The following is an 18711-nucleotide window of genomic DNA, read 5'->3' as shown; positions in this document are numbered from 1 at the left end:
TACTCAAGGAACTAGGAAAAGAGGAATTCCCTGGCAGTCCAGTGGTTAGGACTCTGCACTTTCACTGCTGAGGGCACAGGTTCAATCACTGGTCAGGCAACTAAGAACCCACAAGGCCACACAGCACGGCCAAAAAAAAAAAGAAAAAAAGGAACTAGAAAAAGAAGAAAAAACTAAACCCAACAGTAGCAGAAGAAAGGAAATAATAAAAGTTATAGCAGAGGTAAGTAAAATCAAGAGCAGAAAAACAATAGAAAAAAATCAATGAAACAAAAAGTTGGTTCTTGAAAAAGATTAACAAAATTGAGAAACCTTTAGCTAGACTGACTAATTTAAAAAGAAAGAGAAGACTCCAATTACTAAAACCTGAAATATAAGTGGCGGCATTACTACCAATTCTATAGAAATAAAAAGGATTACAAGAGAAAAACTGTACTATGAACAATTGTATGCCAACAAATCAGATAACCCAGATGAAATGAACAAATTCCTAGAATCACACAACCTACCAGAACTGAATCATGAAGAAACAGAAAATCTGAACAAGCCTAAAACTAGTAAGGAGATTGAATCAAAAATCAAAAACCTCCCAACAAAGAAAAGCCCTGGGCCTAATAAGTTCATGGGTTAATTCTACCAAACATTTAAAGAATTAACACCAATCCTTCTCAAACTTTCAAAAAAACTGAAGAGAAAGGAATACATCCTTACTCATTCTATGAGGTCAGCATTGTCCTGATACCAAAGTCAATAAAAACATTACAAGAAAATTACAAACCAATATTATTTATGAATACTGATGCAAAAATCCTTAACAAAATACTGGTAAAGAGAATTCAACAGCATATCAAAGAGATTATACACCATGACCGAATGGAATTTACTCCTAGAATGCAAGGGTAGCTCAACATGTGAAAATCAATTAACGTAATACACTACATTAACAGAATGAAAAGGGGGAAGAAAACTATATGATCACATCAAACGACGCAGAAAAGCATTTGAAAACAATTCAACAGCTTTTTATGAAAATAACACTCAATAAACAAGGCATAGAAAGAAACTACCTCAAAATAATAAAGTCCATAAATGAAAAACCCACAGCTTACAGAATACTCAGTGGTGAAAGACTAAAAGCTTTTCCTCTAAAAATAGGAACTAGACAAGGATACTCACTTTTTCCAATTCTATTCAACATAGTATTAGAAGTTCTAGCCAGAGTAATAAGGCAAGGAAAGGAAACAAAAGGCATCCAAGTTAGAAAGGAAGAAACAAAATGATCTGTATTCACCAATGACATGATCTTGTATGTAGAAAACCCTATTACACACACACCAACAAAAAACAAAACAAAAACAAACTTTAGAAATAATAAACAAACAACAAAGTAGCAGAATACAAAATCAACACTCAAAAATCAGTTGTGTTTCTATACACTAACAACAAAAACCTGAAATTAAGAAAATAATTCCATTTACAATAGCACTCAGAAAGAATAAAGCACTTAGGAATTAACTTAACCAAGGGGACTTCCCTGGTGGCGCAGTGGTTAAGAATCTGCCTGCCAATGAAGGGGATGTGGGTTCAATCCCTGGTCCGGGAAGATCCCACATCCCGCGGAGCAACTAAGCCCATGTGCCACAACTACTGAGCCTGTGCTCTAGACCCCATGAGCCACAACTACTGAGCCCGCATGCTGCAACTACTGAAGCCCACGTGCCTAGAGACCGTGCTCTGCAACAAGAGAAGCCACCGCAATAAGAAGCCCACACACTGCAACAAAGAGTAGCCCCCACCCGCCACAACTAGAGAAAGCCCACACGCAGCAACAAAGACCCAACGCAGCCCAAAAAAAAAAAAAAATTTAAAAGAAAAACAAACAAAACAAAACAAAACAAAGAAAACCTTAACCAAGGAGGTGAAAGACTTGTACACTGAAAACTGCAAAACATTGCTGAAAGAAATTAAAGAAGACATAAATAAATGGAAGGACACCTTGTGTTCATGGATTAGAAGACTTAATTTTAAAATGTTAATACTACCTGAAGCAATCTACAGAGTCAATGCAAACCCTATCAAAATCCCAAAGATTTTATTTTTGCAGAAATAGAAAAATCCATCTTAAAATTCATATGGAATATCAAAGAACACCACATAGCCAAAGCAATCTTGAAAAAGAAAAACAAATTTGGAAGGCTCACACTTCCTGATTTCAAAATTTACTACAAAGCTGCAATAATGAAAACAGTATGGTTCTGGTAAGACAGATATATAGGCCAATGTAATAAAACAGAGAGCCTAGAAATAAACCCACGCATATATATGGTCAAGTGATCTTTTACAAGGGTGACAAGACAATTCAATGGGGAAAGAACAGTCTTTTCAACAAATAATGCAGGGAAAACTGGATATACACATTCTAAATAGTGAAGTTGGACCCTCACTTAACACCATATACAAAAAATTAACTCAAAATGGATAAAAGGGGGACTTCCCTGGTGGCGCAATGGATAAGACTCCGTGCTTGCAATGCAGGGGGCGTGGGTTCGATCCCTGGTCAGGGAACTAGATTCCACGTGCATGCCACAACTAAGGAGCCCGCATGCCACTACTAAGGAGCCCTGGAGCCACAACTAAGGAGCCCACCTGCCACAACTAAGACCCGGCGCAACCAAGTAAATAAATAAAATATTTTAAAACTGGATAAAAGATCTAAGCATAAGAGCTAAAACTATAAAACTCTTAGAAGAAGACATAGGGGGAAATCTTCATGGTGTTGGATTTGACAGTGGTTTCTTGGATATGACATGAAAATCCCAGGAACAAAAGCAAAAATAGCAAACTGGACTTTATCAAAATTAAAACTTTTTTGCATCAAAGGACACTATCAACAGAGTAAAAAGGCAACCCACAGAATGGGAGAAAATATTTGCAAATCACATATCTGATAAGAGATTAATATCCAGAATATTTAGAGACTTTCTAAAACTCAACAACAAAAATCAAAATACCCAATTCAAAAATGGGCAAAGCGTTCAGACATTTCTCCAGAGAAGATATACAAATGGCCAATAAGCACACGAAAAGATGCTCAACAGCACTAATCATTAGAGAGCTGCAAATCAAAACCACAGTGAGATACTACTTCACACCTATTAGGATGGCTATTACCCAAAAACCAAAAACAAGCATTGTCAAGGATGTGGAGAAACTGGAACACTTGTGCACTGCTGGTGGGAATGTAAAATGGTGCAGCTGCTGTGGAAAACAGTATGGCAGCTCCTCAAAAACTTAAACATAGAATTACCATTTGATCCAGCAATTCCACTTCTGGGTATATACACCAAAGAACTGAAAGCAAGAACCCGAACAGATATTTGTACACCAAATAAAACCAAGATTTATAGCAGCATCATTCACCGTAGCCAAAAGCAGAAACAATACAAATGTCCATCAACAGGTGAATGGATAAACAAAATATAGTATACACGTACAACAGAATCTTATTCAGCCTTAGAAAGCAATGAAATTGTGATACATGCTACAATATGGATGAACCTTGAAGACACTATGCTAAATGAAATAAGTGAGACCTAATAGGACAGATTCTGTATGATTCCACTTAAAAGAGATACCTTGAGTAGTCAGATTCATAGAGAATGTGGAACAGTGGTTACCAGGGGCTTGGGGAGCAAGGAATGGGCAGTTATTGTTTAAAAGGTGTACAGTTTCAGTATAGGACAATGAAAAGTTCTGGAGATAGATAGATGGTTGTACAGCAACGTGAACATACTTAATTGCCACTGTAGTGTACAATTAAAATGGTTAAAATGTTAATTTTTATGTTATGTATATTTTATCACACACACAAAAAAAGAAAAACAGAAATCTCTCACCACTCTGCAGACTTAACTTTAACAACACATTATGACTATTTTCCTGGTCAACAAATATAAATCTAATTCACCCTTTTTAATCACTGCACAATATATCATAGAAAGGGCATGCTATACCATATTTAACTACTCCCATATTGAGAAACACTTGCTGTTATAAATAATGTTTCAGTCAGAATCTTTAAGGTTCTTACGATGTATTTGTTCTGTGCAATGGCGTCTCCAAACTGTGATTCCTGGTGAATGGTATATTTAGATCTTTACTTAATCCATTTTCAATTTTTGTTTGTTCAAGGTATCAAGCAGGAGGGAAGATGTTCTGCATTAGTTAGGTCACGGACTTGGTCGCGTGTGACGAAAACCTCCAATAGCGGTGACTTACAGCTGTAATATAATTTTATTTCTCTTTCACATTACAGTCTGGAGATGGGCATTCCAGGACTGGTACAGAGACTACTGAGTGAGATCACCCAAGCATCCAGACTCCTTTTATTCTCTTACTCCACCATTCATTTTCATGGTCCCTGGTGGCCCACTGTCATGTCCATATTCCAGTCAGCAGGAGAGGGGAGGGGAGAAGCCCGGCACAAGCCCTTTCTCTCAGGACTCCACCCAGAGGTTGCCTAAACCACTTCCACTCATAGCCTATTTTCCTGAACTTAGTCACGTAACCCATCCTACCTAAAAGGGAGGCTGAGAAAGATAGTGTTCCTGCTGGGTGGCCGTGTGCCCCGTTAGCACCATGATGGCCAAGAGGAGATGGGATGATGAACAACTCTATGATAAGATCCTCCGAAAGAACAGTCAATTATGTCAGCAATATTTATAAAATAACCATTTCCCACTGAATTAAAATGCCATCCTTGTGTTCATTTAGGCACATATGACCGATCTGTTTCTAAATGCTAATCTGCTCCACTTTTATATTAAATGAACTTTGTAATAATTGTTAGCTGCTCTTATTGTATTATAGCTGTTGACACATTAGTAATTTAGCTTTTGTTAACTGTTTGATTTAAGCTGTTTGATTTATACTATTTCCACAGATCAAGTTAAAGATGGTCAAACTTATTTTGTAAAAACTGGTTTGTCCTGGCTCTTGGATATTATCATTTGAGGCAGAAGTAATTTTCTTAGTTCTAGGTATTCAATGTTAAGAAGCATCTCTACCCACCTTTGACTACAGCTAAGAGGTCACACATTTGATTCATCATCGTTGCCTTAGAGGAAAAGAGACCATTACCAAAGAGAAAGCCTGACCACAGCAAGGGTCTGGTGAGAGGGACAGCATTTCCCAGGGTAACAGGCATGCAGGACTCCGCCTTACCATCCATTTCACAAACAGTGGGTGTGAGCAAGTGCCAGGATGAGGCCTAATGGTTAAATCAATTCCCACGTTGATGGGAAATTAAAGTGGTACTCTCCAGCTCCTGGCTCTGGCACACTATCCATCTCAAGTATGTGGCTCCATTAGCCTTTTAACTGATAGCACTGTCTCTGGCTTTATCTCCCTCCACCAGGCCTCATGCACTCTATTTATAGAGGAAAATTTTGCTCAGGTTTATGCCTTATGCTCAAAAGTGCCTTCCTTTGACTTTGGCTTCAGAGAAAAGAAAAGCTACGTGATCAAAAGAAGCTGCACTGGGGATCCTGTCCTCTTTCCACCCTGCTTTTGCCTCTCTCTAAAACCTAAATACAGCACCTCTTCCATGAAGCCTTCCTGGTTTCCAGTGCCTACAACAATGGAATAAGCTGGAAGGCATCTTAGAGACCTGGAGGCTCCATTCTCAGCCCTGACTTCCTCTGCTCCCCTGAATCTGCCCGCACTCCTCCCCCAGATTCTGATCAGTGGTCTGAGATGGAGCCGTAGCTCTTGCATTATTTTAACTTCCACAAGCGATTATGAGCAACAGACAGCATGGGAAACTATACAACTAGGCCAACCCCTTAACTTAGAGATGAGAGCATGGAGACCACATGACACTACAAAGTCATGCCTTCCTTCCTAGAAGCAGCTCCTTCAAGGCAGGGACGTTATTTCCTTTGCAGCTGTGTCTCCAGAACCTAGAACTGTGTCTACCTAGCATGTAGATTTGTTGGCAGATTTGTTGAATGAATGAATGAACTAATGAATATGACACCAAGCTTAAACTAGAAAACTGGTCCGGGATATGACACCAGAGCCTTCCTTTGCTGGAGGGTGATCCGTGCCTAGGTGGCAGGCCTGTTCACCACGATTGCTTGGCTTGGTAAACAGTCTTCCTTGAGCCAGCCTCCGCTGTCACCTCCCAGGCTCTGTAATTGCTTTGCATCATAGGAGGTCAAGGCTAGTCACGGCTGGCCTTACGTGGCTGGGAACCGGCCCCCGTTGGAACGCACATCTTAGGGAGTGTCTGGAGCCAGGGAACAACCCGGCGGGAGGGTCAGGGGCGTGGAGGGCAGTGCGGACTTTGAGACGGGCGGCCCAGCCCCCGGGCAGGTGCGGGGAGGGGCGGGCGGGGTTGGGGGAGGGCCGGCTGGCGGCGGGGAGGCGGCCGGGCGGGGAGGGGCGCTCGCACCTGCGGGGCGGCAGGCAGCTGCACTCGGCGCGCAAAGCGGCCGCGGACTGACGGCTCGGAGGCGCTCGGCGTAGGTGAGACGCCGGCTGCGGGCAGGGCGCTCGGCCCGGAGGGGTTCCGACGCGGAGGGGCTCGGCCAGGCGAGGGGCTCGGCTGGGGAGGGCAGGGAGGCGCTGGAGGTCCAGGGATGGGGAAGCTGACCCGGGGGCCCCCTCGGGGCTGGAGGTGGGGCCGCACTGGGCGGCTCCCACCGCGCCCGCGCACCTGTGGCCGATCGCCAGCGGCCCTGGGGTGAATATTGGCGCGACCCCGGCCTGGCAGGGCGACCGTGTCGCCGGGTGAGAGGAGCTTCCAAGTGGGAAGCCCCTGCCCTCCGTTCCGCCCCGAGGATCGGAAACCCCGGCGGTGATGGCTCGTGTCCCGCCCGGAGACCGGAGCTGTCTCGAGTCCGCGGCTCGCAGCGGAGGCACTTCCACCCCGACCCTCCCCGGGCCGGCGCCGCCGCCCCCCCCACGAATGCGCCCACCACATACTCTCCTTAGGCCAGCAAGCCTGGAGGCTAATAGCGAGAGGCGACTGACAGATAATGTCCCCCGAGCCATTATTTAGCTTTCACCGACAGGCCAGTGGGCAGAGGGATGCGAGGGGTCAAGGGGGGAAGGTTAGCAGTGGTTGGAGAGGTTTAGTGGGACCTGAAAATAGTTTTAGGTGTCCCCGTCTGGGTCCAGAGTGATAGCCTCTGGAGACAGGAGCTAGCCCTCCATGTAAGAAGGGTTGTGCTGCAGCAAGGGAAGCCCCTTATGAAATAAACCATTTCAAAATTTTAGCCAGAAATGACCACTTCCTTCCTGTTCTCTTCCACCACTGCCCTCGTCTGCCATTTTCCCCACATCCCTGACCGTCTGCCCCGTTGCCCTACCCACCGCTCTGCTGGGCTCATAAAGTGACAAAAGAATTTTACCTGTATTTTTACATTCACTTTAATAAGTAGTAGTATGGCTTATTGTTAAAGGAAACGTGTACTCTTTTTAACCAGATTGCAACATATTCAATATATTCTGGGTTTTGTACCATGTTGAACACTGTCGGGGAGAAAAATAATACACTCTGAGGTAGGGGCGTGCGGCCTGCTTCAGACTGAGCTCTTCCTGACTGAGAGTTCCTCTGTAGTTACCCTCTGTTCCTAAAGTTTCTGGGAAAGATGTGGAACTGATATGAGGGCTTTGTTGAATAAGGCCCCTTAATTTTACACGGGGAGAGCACCTGACATAAGCAGAGAAAAAGGCTTTATTTCTGGTTATGCATTATTTGTTCTGGTACTACAGGAGGCAAGCATTCAGTTTTCTTTTTAAAGACCTTTGACTTCCTCTCACTTCTTCCATGGACGGTGGAAACAGTATTACCACTTACCACATACTCTGCATTTTTCCTTATATTCTATGGGTTCCTCCCCGACCCTTCTGGGGCATGTTGGTTGTGATGGACTATGTGAAGTTATTGAATCTCACGTTTGGCACCAGTAATTTTATTTAAAGTATTCCCCAGTATATATCCTTGGTTATGTGCCTTGCCTAATCTTAGCAAATAGCACTTTGAAATTGTCAGGATTTGGCAAGGGCTGAGGTGAAAGGGGGATAAAGAGGAAGAAATAATTCTGCTTTCTTATCTCCCCACCACCTTCACATTCACTTTGGCTGCCATGCTCAGTTGGTCAAAGTACAGATGTTACCTACGTTGGTTGTTAATCAAAAGATTGTCTCTCTCTCTCTCAAATGCATCTGCTGTTGAAAATGGATACGGGCAATTTTACCGTGGGTAGAACCACTCCCATAGCCAAAGTTCCTGTTACTGCAAAACTTTTTATAATTGTGAGTAAGAGAACGGAAGTCATGACTGCGTCATCAGCTAATGGCTGCATATGTAGACAAATTTCCCATCTACGCTTGAGACAGGTTATAAGGCAAAACCCAGATTATTCACAATACTATACAATACTGAATGTGGACAATTAGAGGCCACAGGTAAGTGATGTAATTCCCACACTTCGTTTGAACCCAGCTTCCCTTTTAACCAGCCAGCCCTTTCTCCCAACCTTTACTGGGGCTAGAAACAGAGATGATTTCAATTTTAGCTGTTTTTGTTTCTCTTGCCTGTTCTCTTATGTAAAAATAAAATGGGTCACAAGGTACACTATGGCAGGCAGAAGGAAACTCAAAAGATCTATCTGCCTTGTGTAATGAAGAATTAAACTGAAAACATCAAAGCACGCTCATGTATTCCCCTAGCAGGATTTAGATTTCTAAGCCATCATCAATATCTTGCTGGTATCAAATCATAATGGGGCTTTACAGAGTACCAGGCATTTTCCTTAATAAGCAGCACTTTGAGGTCAGAGTAATAGCCCTATTTTTTTTTTTTTTTTAGTATGCTTTTTATTTTTTTATTTTTTTAATAGATCTTTATTGGAGTATAGTTGCTTCATATTTTATAAATGAGGAAATTGAGACTTAGAGACACTGAGTGTCCGTCCCAGGGTTACTCAGCTGTTATGTGGCAGAGCCGGGTCTCAAACCAGAACTCCCTCCAGCGTGTTCTTTTTCCCTTTGTTTGTTTGTTTGTTTAATTTGGAGTGGGCAGTTGTTTGTGATTTGTTTAATATATCCTCTGACTTGAACTCTTAGAGTCTAAATTTAGAAACACTCTTGTCTGGTATATTTCATGGCCATCTTTGTTCAATGTAATCACAAAATATTTTAGAGCTGAGCCTAATCTTCTTGTTTTTCAAAGAAGAAAAGTGGATTCGGGAAAAATTAAGCCATCACCCCCTGTAGCTTCCCCAAATGTACTTTGCTAACGAATTACAGAGAAAACCTAGGTCTCCCAATGTCCAGACTATTGCTCCTTCTGGCATGTGGTCCCCTGAGGACTTCCTACATACATAAATCAAGTGGTTTATTTCGATTGACTCTGTTGCTTTAGGGTCTGTGACAGCAAACCATAGCCCCTCTGAATCCTGGACTCAGACACCTGTAGACTCTTCTACTCTAACTGTATTCCACATTCCATGGGGGAAAGAGCCTTATTTGTCTGGCCCATTGTATTATTCCTAGCACAGTGCCCAAAGCACTCAAAAAAATGTGTTCAATATACAGTATATCAAATACACATTTGAACAAGTAGGAGATGTCATCAGGATTTCATTCAGCTACAAGTCACAGAAGACCCCACTCTGGGGGCTTAATAAGTAAGGAGTTTATTCTTCTCAGAGAACCAGAGGTCTGCAGGTGCAAAGTCCAGGGCCGAAGCAGGCTCCTTCCACCCTTAGCACGCTTTCGTCCTCACTGAAGGACAGGCACCTCTTCTGTGCTTAACAGAAAGAAGGGCAGAAGGCATGTACCAGCTGAGTCTGTCCCTTTTTGATAATACAGTAAGTCCCCTACATACGAACCTTTAAGTTGCGAACTTCCAAAGATGCGAACATGTGTTCGCGTGTCCAATCACGTAAGTTAGTTCACGTGAAACTGCGGCTTGCCCTCTGTCTCCTACTGCTGACAGTCCTTCAGCTCTACCATCTCCCACCTCCTCTCCCTCCTCCAGTCAGTAACTCTTCTTGCCTGTTCACTCGATGCCAGACCCTGGATGCCAGCTGTTGGACTGTACTACTTACTGTACTTTTCGAGGTACTGTACTGTAAGATTAAAAATGTTTTACTTTTTGTGTATTATTTGTGTGAAAAGTATTATAAACCTATTACAGTACAGTACCATATAGCCGAACGTGTTAGTTGGGTACTTAGGCTAACTTAGCTGGACTTACGAACAAATTGGACTTAACGAACGCGCTCTCAGAACGGAACTCGTTTATGTAGGGGACTTACTGTAACATTAAGATCTTCCCTGGAAGCTCCACCCGGTAGACCTCTTATACATCTCACTGGTATAAAGACTATGTCACACAACTACCCCAAACTGTAAGGAGCCTGAGAAAATCCAGTGCTTTCGTTGGACATGTTGCCAATACAACAAAATAGGGATTCTGTTAATAAGGAAGAATGGATATCAGGTAAGCAAACAGCAGTGTCTGCCATGGTGCTTTTTATGGGTCACTGACTCTGTTTCTACATCTGTTATTCTTTTTCATTTTATTTTTTGTTGTTTGGTTTACTAAAAAGCAATAGATAATGCAGTGGGTCTAGGGGAACTTTTTGAAATTGCAGGTTCCAAGTCCCGCCCTGAGAAATGCTGATTACTTAGGTCTGGGATGGGTCTCTAAATCTGAATGATAAACTGGCACTGCAGGTAATTTGAATGCAGGTAGTCACAGGACCACAACTTGAAAAACACTGAATTTGGGGTAGTTTAGCAGAGGCACCTTCATTTTATTTCCAACAGCTTTCTGTCTCACTCCTCTTGGGGCATCACTTTCTTTTTTTAATTCTCTATTTTGGTCAAAACAAATAAATGTGTAGTCTTAAAAGTTCTACAAGGTTTTCATGGAGTTTATACAAAGCTGCATCCCCAGAGGCAACTACTTTCCATGCTTCTGGCTACATTTTTCTCATGTTTACCATCATATTCCCAAATAACATGCAAATATTGGCTCTTCCCCCCACCCCCCGGCCACACACACACAGTTCTAGAGAGTATCTACTGACATTCTACCTTGAAGGATGTGGCTTTAGCTCTCTTATACCCTCATACTTCTACTTCACATTCACTTCCCTTTCTTGCAAGGTCCCAATATATCAAGTTATATCATAATATTTTTCGATATAGTAATGTTTAGTGTTTGCATTATTATGACTATGTAAATATTATTCACAACTGAGCCATATGACAAACCATGATTTTTACACCTCCTCTCTTGTACAACCTTTTCTATTGTCCTGGAGTAAGTCACTGCTACATCTTCAATTACTTAAGTGTTGAGTACTCATTACTAATTCTTGCTCAACCTTTGACAGGATGGTCAAATTCCTCTCAGTAGAGTTAGTCAACGTCAAGTAAGTAGCCAGTTTTCTTTTTTTTTTTTTTTTTTCCTTGGGAAATCCCTGCTCAGCCAGCTCCCCCATTCTCTGGAACTGGTCCTTCTCTGAGCCCCTTGTTACCCTGGGAGCTCCCTCATTGGCATCCTGTGGATTGTACAGGATTCCTGTCCCTTGGAGTCCATGCCTTTTCGTTCCTTGGTTCTGCTGGAGCATAGCTTCCTGAGGAAGGATGCATGGAGGTAGAGGCAGCTTTACCCGGAGCTGATGAAGTCACAGGGCCACTGTGAGGGCTGCAAATCGCTGCAAGCTGTCGGGGGTGTGGGCAGGGAGCCAGGTTGCCTTCGAGAGGCATTTTTGGTCAATTTTCTACAGAGATTTTAAAAGAAAGAGCCCTGAATCTCCATGGCTCCGGTTTGTTGTGATTTCTTTCCTCAATGTAAATAAATATTCACCTTCACACCCAACTTTGTAATTCAATGATTTTTTTTTCGTTTTTGAATTTTTGGATTTTATTTTTTTATACAGCAGGTTCTTATTAGTCATCAATTTTATACACATCAGTGTATATATGTCAATCCCAATCTCCTAATTCATCCCACCACCACTCCCACCCCCCTGCTGCTTTCCCCCCTTGGTGTCCATACGTTTGTTCTCTACATCTGTGTCTCAATTTCTGCCCTGCAAACCGGTTCATCTGTACCATTTTTCTAGGTTCCACATATATGCGTGAATATACGATATTTGTTTTTCTCTTTCTGGCTTACTTCACTCTGTATGACAGTCTCTAGATCCATCCACGTCTCTACAAATGACCCAATTTTGCTCCTTTTTATGGTTGAGTAATATTCCATTGTATATATGTACCACCACTTCTTTATCCATTCGTCTGTTGATGGGCATTTAGGTTGCTTCCATGACCTGACTATTGTAAATAGTCCTGCAATGAACATTGGGGTGCATGTGCCTTTTTGAATTATGGTTTTCTCTGGGTATATGCCCAGTAGTGGGATTGCTGGATCATATGGTAATTCTATTTTTAGTTTTTTAAGGAACCTCCATACTGTTCTCCATAGTGGCTGTATCAATTTACATTCCCACCAAGAGTGCAAGAGGGTTCCCTTTTCTCCACACCCTCTCCAGCATTTGTTGTTTCTAGATTTTCTGATGATGCCCATTCTAACTGGTGTGAGGTGATATCTCATTGCAGTTTTGATTTGCATTTCTCTAATAATTAGTGATGTTGAGCAGCTTTTCATGTGCTTCGTGGCCGCCTGTATGTCTTCTCTGGAGAAATGTCGATTTAGGTCTTCTGCCCATTTTTGGATTGGGTTGTTTGTTTTTTTAATATTGAGCTGCACGAGCTGTTTATATATTTTGGAGATTAATCCTTTGTCCGTTGATTCGTTTGCAAATATTTTCTCCCACTCTGAGGGTTGTCTTTTCGTCTTGTTTATGGTTTCCTTTGCTGTGCAAAAGCTGTGAAGTTTCATTAGGTCCCATTTGTTTATTTTTGTTTTTATTTCCATTACTCTAGAAGGTGGATAAAAAAATATCTTGCTGTGATTTATGTCAAAGGGTGTTCTTCCTATGTTTTCCTCTAAGAGCTTTATAGTGTCCAGTCTTACATTTAGGTCTCTAATCCATTTTGAGTTTATTTTTGTGAATGGTGTTAGGGAGTGTTCTAAGTTCATTCTTTTACATGTAGCTGTCCAGTTTTCCCAGCACCACTTATTGAAGAAGCTGTCTTTTCTCCATTGTATATCCTTGCCTCCTTTGTCATAGATTAGCTGACCATAGGTGCGTGGGTTTCTCTCTGAGCTTTCTATCTTGTTCCATTGATCTGTATTTCTGTTTTTGTGCCAGTACCATATTGTCTTGATTACTGTAGCTTTGTAGTAGAGTCTGAAGTCAGGGAGTCTGATTCCTCCAGCTCCACTTTTTTCCCTCAAGACTGCTTTGGCTATTCTGGGTCTTTCGTGTCTCCGTACAAATTTTAAGATTTTTTGTTCTAGTTCTGTAAAAACTGCCATTGGTAATTTGATAGGGATTGCACTGAACCTGTAGATTGCTTTGGGTAGTAGAGTCCTTTACACAATATTGATTCTTCCAATCCAAGAACATGGTATATCTCTCCGTCGGTTGGTATCATCTTTAATTTCTTTCATCAGTGTCTTATAGTTTTCTGCATACAGGTCTTTTGTCTCCCTAGGTAGGTTTATTCCTAGGTATTTTATTCTTTTTGTTGCAATGGTAAATGGGAGTGTTTCCTTAATTTCTCTTTCAGATTTTTCATCATTAGTATCTAGGCATGCAAGAGATTTCTGTGCATTAATTTTGTATCCTGCAACTTTACCAAATTCATTGATTAGCTCTAGTAGTTTTCTGGTAGCATCTTCAGGATTCTCTATGTATGGTATCATGTCATCGGCAAACAGTGACAGTTTTACTTCTTCTTTTCCAATTTGTATTCCTTTTATTTCTTTTTCTTCTCTGATTGCCATGGCTAGGACTTCCAAAACTATGTTGAATAATAGTGGCGAGAGTGGACATCCTTGTCTTCTTCCTGATCTTAGAGGAAATGCTTTCAGTTTTTCACCATTGAGAATGATGTTTGCTGTGGGTTTTTTACATATGGCCTTTATTATGTTGAGGTAGGTTCCCTCCAAGCCCACTTTCTGGAGAGTTTTTATCATAAATGGGTGTTGAATTTTGTCAAAAGCTTTTTTCTGCATCTATTGAGATGATCATACGGTTTTTATTCTTCAATTTGTTAATATGGTGAATCACACTGATTGATTTGCGTATACTGAAGAATCCTTGCATCCCTGGGATAAATCCCACTTGATCGTGGTGTATGATCCTTTTAATGTGTTGTTGGATTCTGTTTGCTAGTATTTTGTTGAGGATTTTTGCATCTATATTCATCAGTGATATTGGTCTGTAATTTTCTTTTTTTTTGTAGTATCTTTGTCTGGTTTTGGTATTAGGGTGATGGTGGCCTCATAGAGTGAGTTTGGAAGTGTTCCTCTGCAATTTTTTGGAAGAGTTTGAGAAGGATGGGTGTTAGCTCTTCTCTAAATGTTTGTTAGAATTCACCTGTGAAGCCATCTGGTCCCGGACTTTTGTTTGTTGGAAGATTTTTAATCACAGCTTCAATTTCATTACTTGTGATTGGTCTGTTCATATTTTCTGCTTCTTCCTGGTTCAGTCTTGGAAGGTTATACCTTTCTAAGAATTTGTCCATTTCTTCCAGGTTGTCCATTTTATTGGCATATAGTTGCCTGTAGTAGTCTCTTAGGATGCTTTGTTATTTCTGCGGTGTCTGTTGTAACTTCTCCTGTTTCATTTTTAATTTTACTGATTTGAGTCCTCTCCCTCTTTTTCTTGATGAGTCTGGCTAATGGCTTATCAATTTTGTTTATCTTCTCAAAGAGCCAGCTTTTAGTTTTAGTGATCTTTGCTATTGTTTTCTTTGTTTCTATTTCATTTATTTCTGCTCTGATCTTTATGATTTCTTTCCTTCTGCTAACTTTGGGTTTTGTTTGTTCTTTCTCTAGTTCCTTTAGGTGTAAGGTTAGATTGTTTATTTGAGATTTTTCTTGTTTCTTGAGGTAGGCTTGTATAGCTATAAACTTCCCTCTTAGAACTGCTTTTGCTGCATCCCATAGGTTCTGGATCATCGTGTTTTCATTGTCATTTGTCTCTAGGTATTTTTTTATTTCCTCTTTGATTTCTTCAGTGATCTCTTGGTTATTTAGTAACATACTGTTTAGCCTCCATGTGTTTGTGTTTTTTGGCTTTTTCCCTGTAATTCATTTCTAATCTCATAGCGTTGTGGTCAGAAAAGATGCTTGATATGATTTCAATTTTCTCAAATTTACTGAGGCTTGATTTGAGACTCAAGATGTGATCTATCCTGGAGAATGTTCCATGTGCACTTGAGAAGAAAGTGTAATCCGCTGTTTTTGGATGGAATGTCCTACAAATATCAATTAAATCTATCTGGTCTATTGTGTCATTTAAAGCTTCTGCTTCCCTATTTATTTTCATTTTGGATGATCTGTCCATTGGTGTGAGGTGTTAAAGTCCCCCACTATTATTGTGTTACTGTCGATTTCCTCTTTTGTAACTGTTAGCAGTTGCCTTATGTATTGAGGTGCTCCTACGTTGGGTGCATATATATTTATAATTGTTATATCTTCTTCTTGGATTGATCCCTTGATCATTATGTAGTGTCCTTCCTTGTCTCTTGCAACATTCTTTATTTTAAAGTCTATTTTATCTGATATGAGTATTGCTACTCCAACTTTCTTTTGATTTCCATTTGCATGGAATATCTTTTTCCATCCCCTCACTTTCAGTCTGTATGTGTCCCTAGGTCTGAAGTGGGTCTCTCGTAGACAGCATATATGTGGGTCTTGTTTTTGTATCCATTCAGCAAGCCTGTGTCTTTTGGTTGGAGCATTTAATCCATTCACGTTTAAGGTAATTATCGATATGTTGCTCCTATTACCATTTTCTTAATTGTTTTGGGTTTGTTTTTGTAGGTCCTTTTCTTCTCTTGTGTTTCCCACTTAGAGAAGTTCCTTTAGCATTTGTTGTGTGTAGAGCTGGTTTGGTGGTGCTGAATTCTCTTAGCTTTTGCTTGTCTGTAAAGCTTTTGATTTCTCCATCAAATCGGAATGAGATCCTTGCTGGGTAGAGTAATCTTGGTTGTAGGTTCTTCCCTTTCATCACTTTAAGTATATCATGCCACTCCCTTCTGGCTTGCAGAGTTTCTGCTGAGAAATCGGCTGTTAACCTTACGGGAGTTCCCTTGTACGTTATTTGTCGTTTTTCCCTTGCTGTTTCAATAATTTTTCTTTGTGTTTAACTTTTGCCACTTTGATTACTATGTGTCTCGGCGTGTTTCTCCTTGGGTTTATCCTGTATGGGAGTCTCTGTGCTTCCTGGACTTGGGCGGCTATTTCCTTTCCCATGTTAGGGGAGTTTTCGACTATAATCTCTTCAAGTATTTTCTCGGGTCCTTCCTCTCTCTTTTCTCCTTCTGGGACCCCTATAATGCGAATGTTGTTGCATTTAATGTCGTCCCAGAGGTCTCTTAGGCTGTCTTCATTTCTTTTCATTCTTTTTTCTTTATTCTGTTCCACAGCATTGAATTCCACCATTGCGTCTTCCAGGTCACTTATCCATTCTTCTGCCTCAGTTATTCTGCTGTTGATTCCCTCTAGTATAGTTTTCATTTCAGTTATTGTATGTTCATCTCTGTTTGCTTGGTCTTTAATTCTTCTGGGTCTTTGTTAAACATTTCTTTCATCTTCTCAATCTTTGCCTCCTTTCTTTTTCTGAGGTCCTGGATCATCTTCACTATCATTATTCTGAATTCTTTTTCTGGAAGGTTGCCTATCTCCACTTCATTTAGTTGTTTTTCTGGGGTTTTATCTTGTTCCTTCCTCTGGTACATAGCCCTCTGCCTTTTCATCTTGTCTTTCTGTGAATGTGGTTTTTGTTCCATAGGCTGCAGGACTGTAGTTCTTCTTGCTTCTGCTGTTTGTCCTCTGGTGGATGAGGCTATCTAAGAGGCTTGTGCAAGTTTCCTAATGGGGACTTTTTCTTAAAGTGGGTAAGATTCAGGCCACACAAGATCTGGTTGGTTTTTGAGACCTTGCGCACTTAAGATGTCATCTTTCTTCCTTCACACTTGACTGATGGTTTGATGAACTGAAAATAATTTCCCCTCAGAATTTTGAAGGCATTGCTCCATTTCCTTCCACCTTCTCATAGTGCTCTTGAGAAGCTAATGCCATTCTGATTTTTGATCCCTTATATTTTGTTTTCGTCTCTGGAAGTTTGTAGGGTTTTTTCTTTTTTCCTCACGTCCTGATATTTCACAATGTTGTAAGTTGATGTTGGGCTTTTTTTGTTTGGTTTGGTCATTGTTCTAGGTACTTTAAAGACCGTTTCAATCTAAAAATCATATTCTTCGGTTCTTGTGTTATATAATTCCCTCTGTTGTTTCTGAAACTATATTAATTACTTAGATGTTGGATCTCTTGAATCTGTCTTGAATCTTGTCATTTAGTTCTAATAAATCTTCCAACCCTTCTATTAAATTTTTGCATTTCTACCATCATATGTTTAACTCCCAAGGGCTTTAATTTGGGGTAGAGGGGAACTTCCAATTTTTTTTTTTTAATAGCATCCCGTTCTTATTTCATGGATGCAGTATCTCCTCATACTTCTCTGAAAATATTAAATTAACTCTGTATCTTTTCTGCATTTTAAAAGTTTTCTTCAGCTGCCTACAGTGTCTGTGTTTATTTTCAAAGTCCCCTTTTCTGTTGTTCTGGTTCTGTCTTTCATGTTGGAAGCAGTATTCAAATGTCCATGTTTAAGAACGTTGTACTAACACGCAGTCTGTGAGCGTGTCTTGTAGATGGGAGAGCCTCATTGCAGGGTGACTAGGCAGAGCAGGCTTTTTTTGATGGCTTATCATTATGTCTCTAGCAGCTTTCTAGTACAGTCAGTTTCTCATTAGAAAGCTGTTTATTCTTGTTTGAGAGAAGGTCATTGATAACTTAGACTGATTTATTATGTAATTTGTTTAATAGTAGAGGTTCCTGTTCTGAGGTGGCTCCGTGGTAGTCTAGCATTCAAAACCAGAATTTGTTCTTGACTCCCCCCCACCGCTTTGAAGTACCTGGTGCTTTTGTGGCCCTCTGTGCATCACCTTCTATCAGCAGCACAGAGACCATCAGAAGCCTTCCAGAGACACAGCTCTTTTCTATTACAAAAAAAAAAAGTCTGAGATCCTAGGGCAGTGAAAGTCCTGTGAACACACGTATGAGTAATTGTTTTGTAATAACCATTTGCAAAATATTCATTACCCACCTACAAGGAAATACTTATTAATCCAGGATAAATTAGGGCTTTTGGAGAAGTTCCACATCAGGATAGTGTTTGTCTTAGCAGGTCATTTGGGAGAAGATTTAATTATGATGGAAAAGTATATTAGACTAGTATTTTTCCTTAGGAGGTTATATTGGGAAAATATTTTCCTAATATCTCTGGAGGATGTCTTGGTGATAGATCTGGGGAGAGAGTTTCTGCCCTTGAAGGTCACTCTCCAAATCCGTATCATTTTCCCCTTGTGCAGCCTGACGTGCGACAATCAAAACTTGGGGCAGATTTGTCACTCTTTTTTTTTTTTTGCTGGGAAGGCTTTACAGCACCAGATAACAGAAATGGTACAGGAGTGATTCTTGGTTTA

The 18711-nt window shown here is 40.8% G+C and overlaps 1 protein-coding gene across 1 annotated transcript in view; it reads left to right on the top strand.

The window, feature by feature from the left end:
• Positions 1–6443: 6443 nt before the first annotated feature.
• The window catches only part of TMEM45B (transmembrane protein 45B), a 30222-nt gene continuing 17954 nt past the window's right edge, over positions 6444–18711 (top strand). The window contains exon 1 of the mRNA XM_068556454.1: positions 6444–6528. The gene's annotated coding sequence lies outside the window, so the exon portion shown is untranslated. The remainder of the gene's footprint in view (positions 6529–18711) is intronic.

This window comes from Eschrichtius robustus, chromosome 11 (genome assembly GCF_028021215.1).
Source record: "Eschrichtius robustus isolate mEscRob2 chromosome 11, mEscRob2.pri, whole genome shotgun sequence".
In the NCBI taxonomy this organism is placed as follows: domain Eukaryota; kingdom Metazoa; phylum Chordata; class Mammalia; order Artiodactyla; family Eschrichtiidae; genus Eschrichtius; species Eschrichtius robustus.
This window is presented reverse-complemented; position numbering and strand designations above follow the sequence as displayed.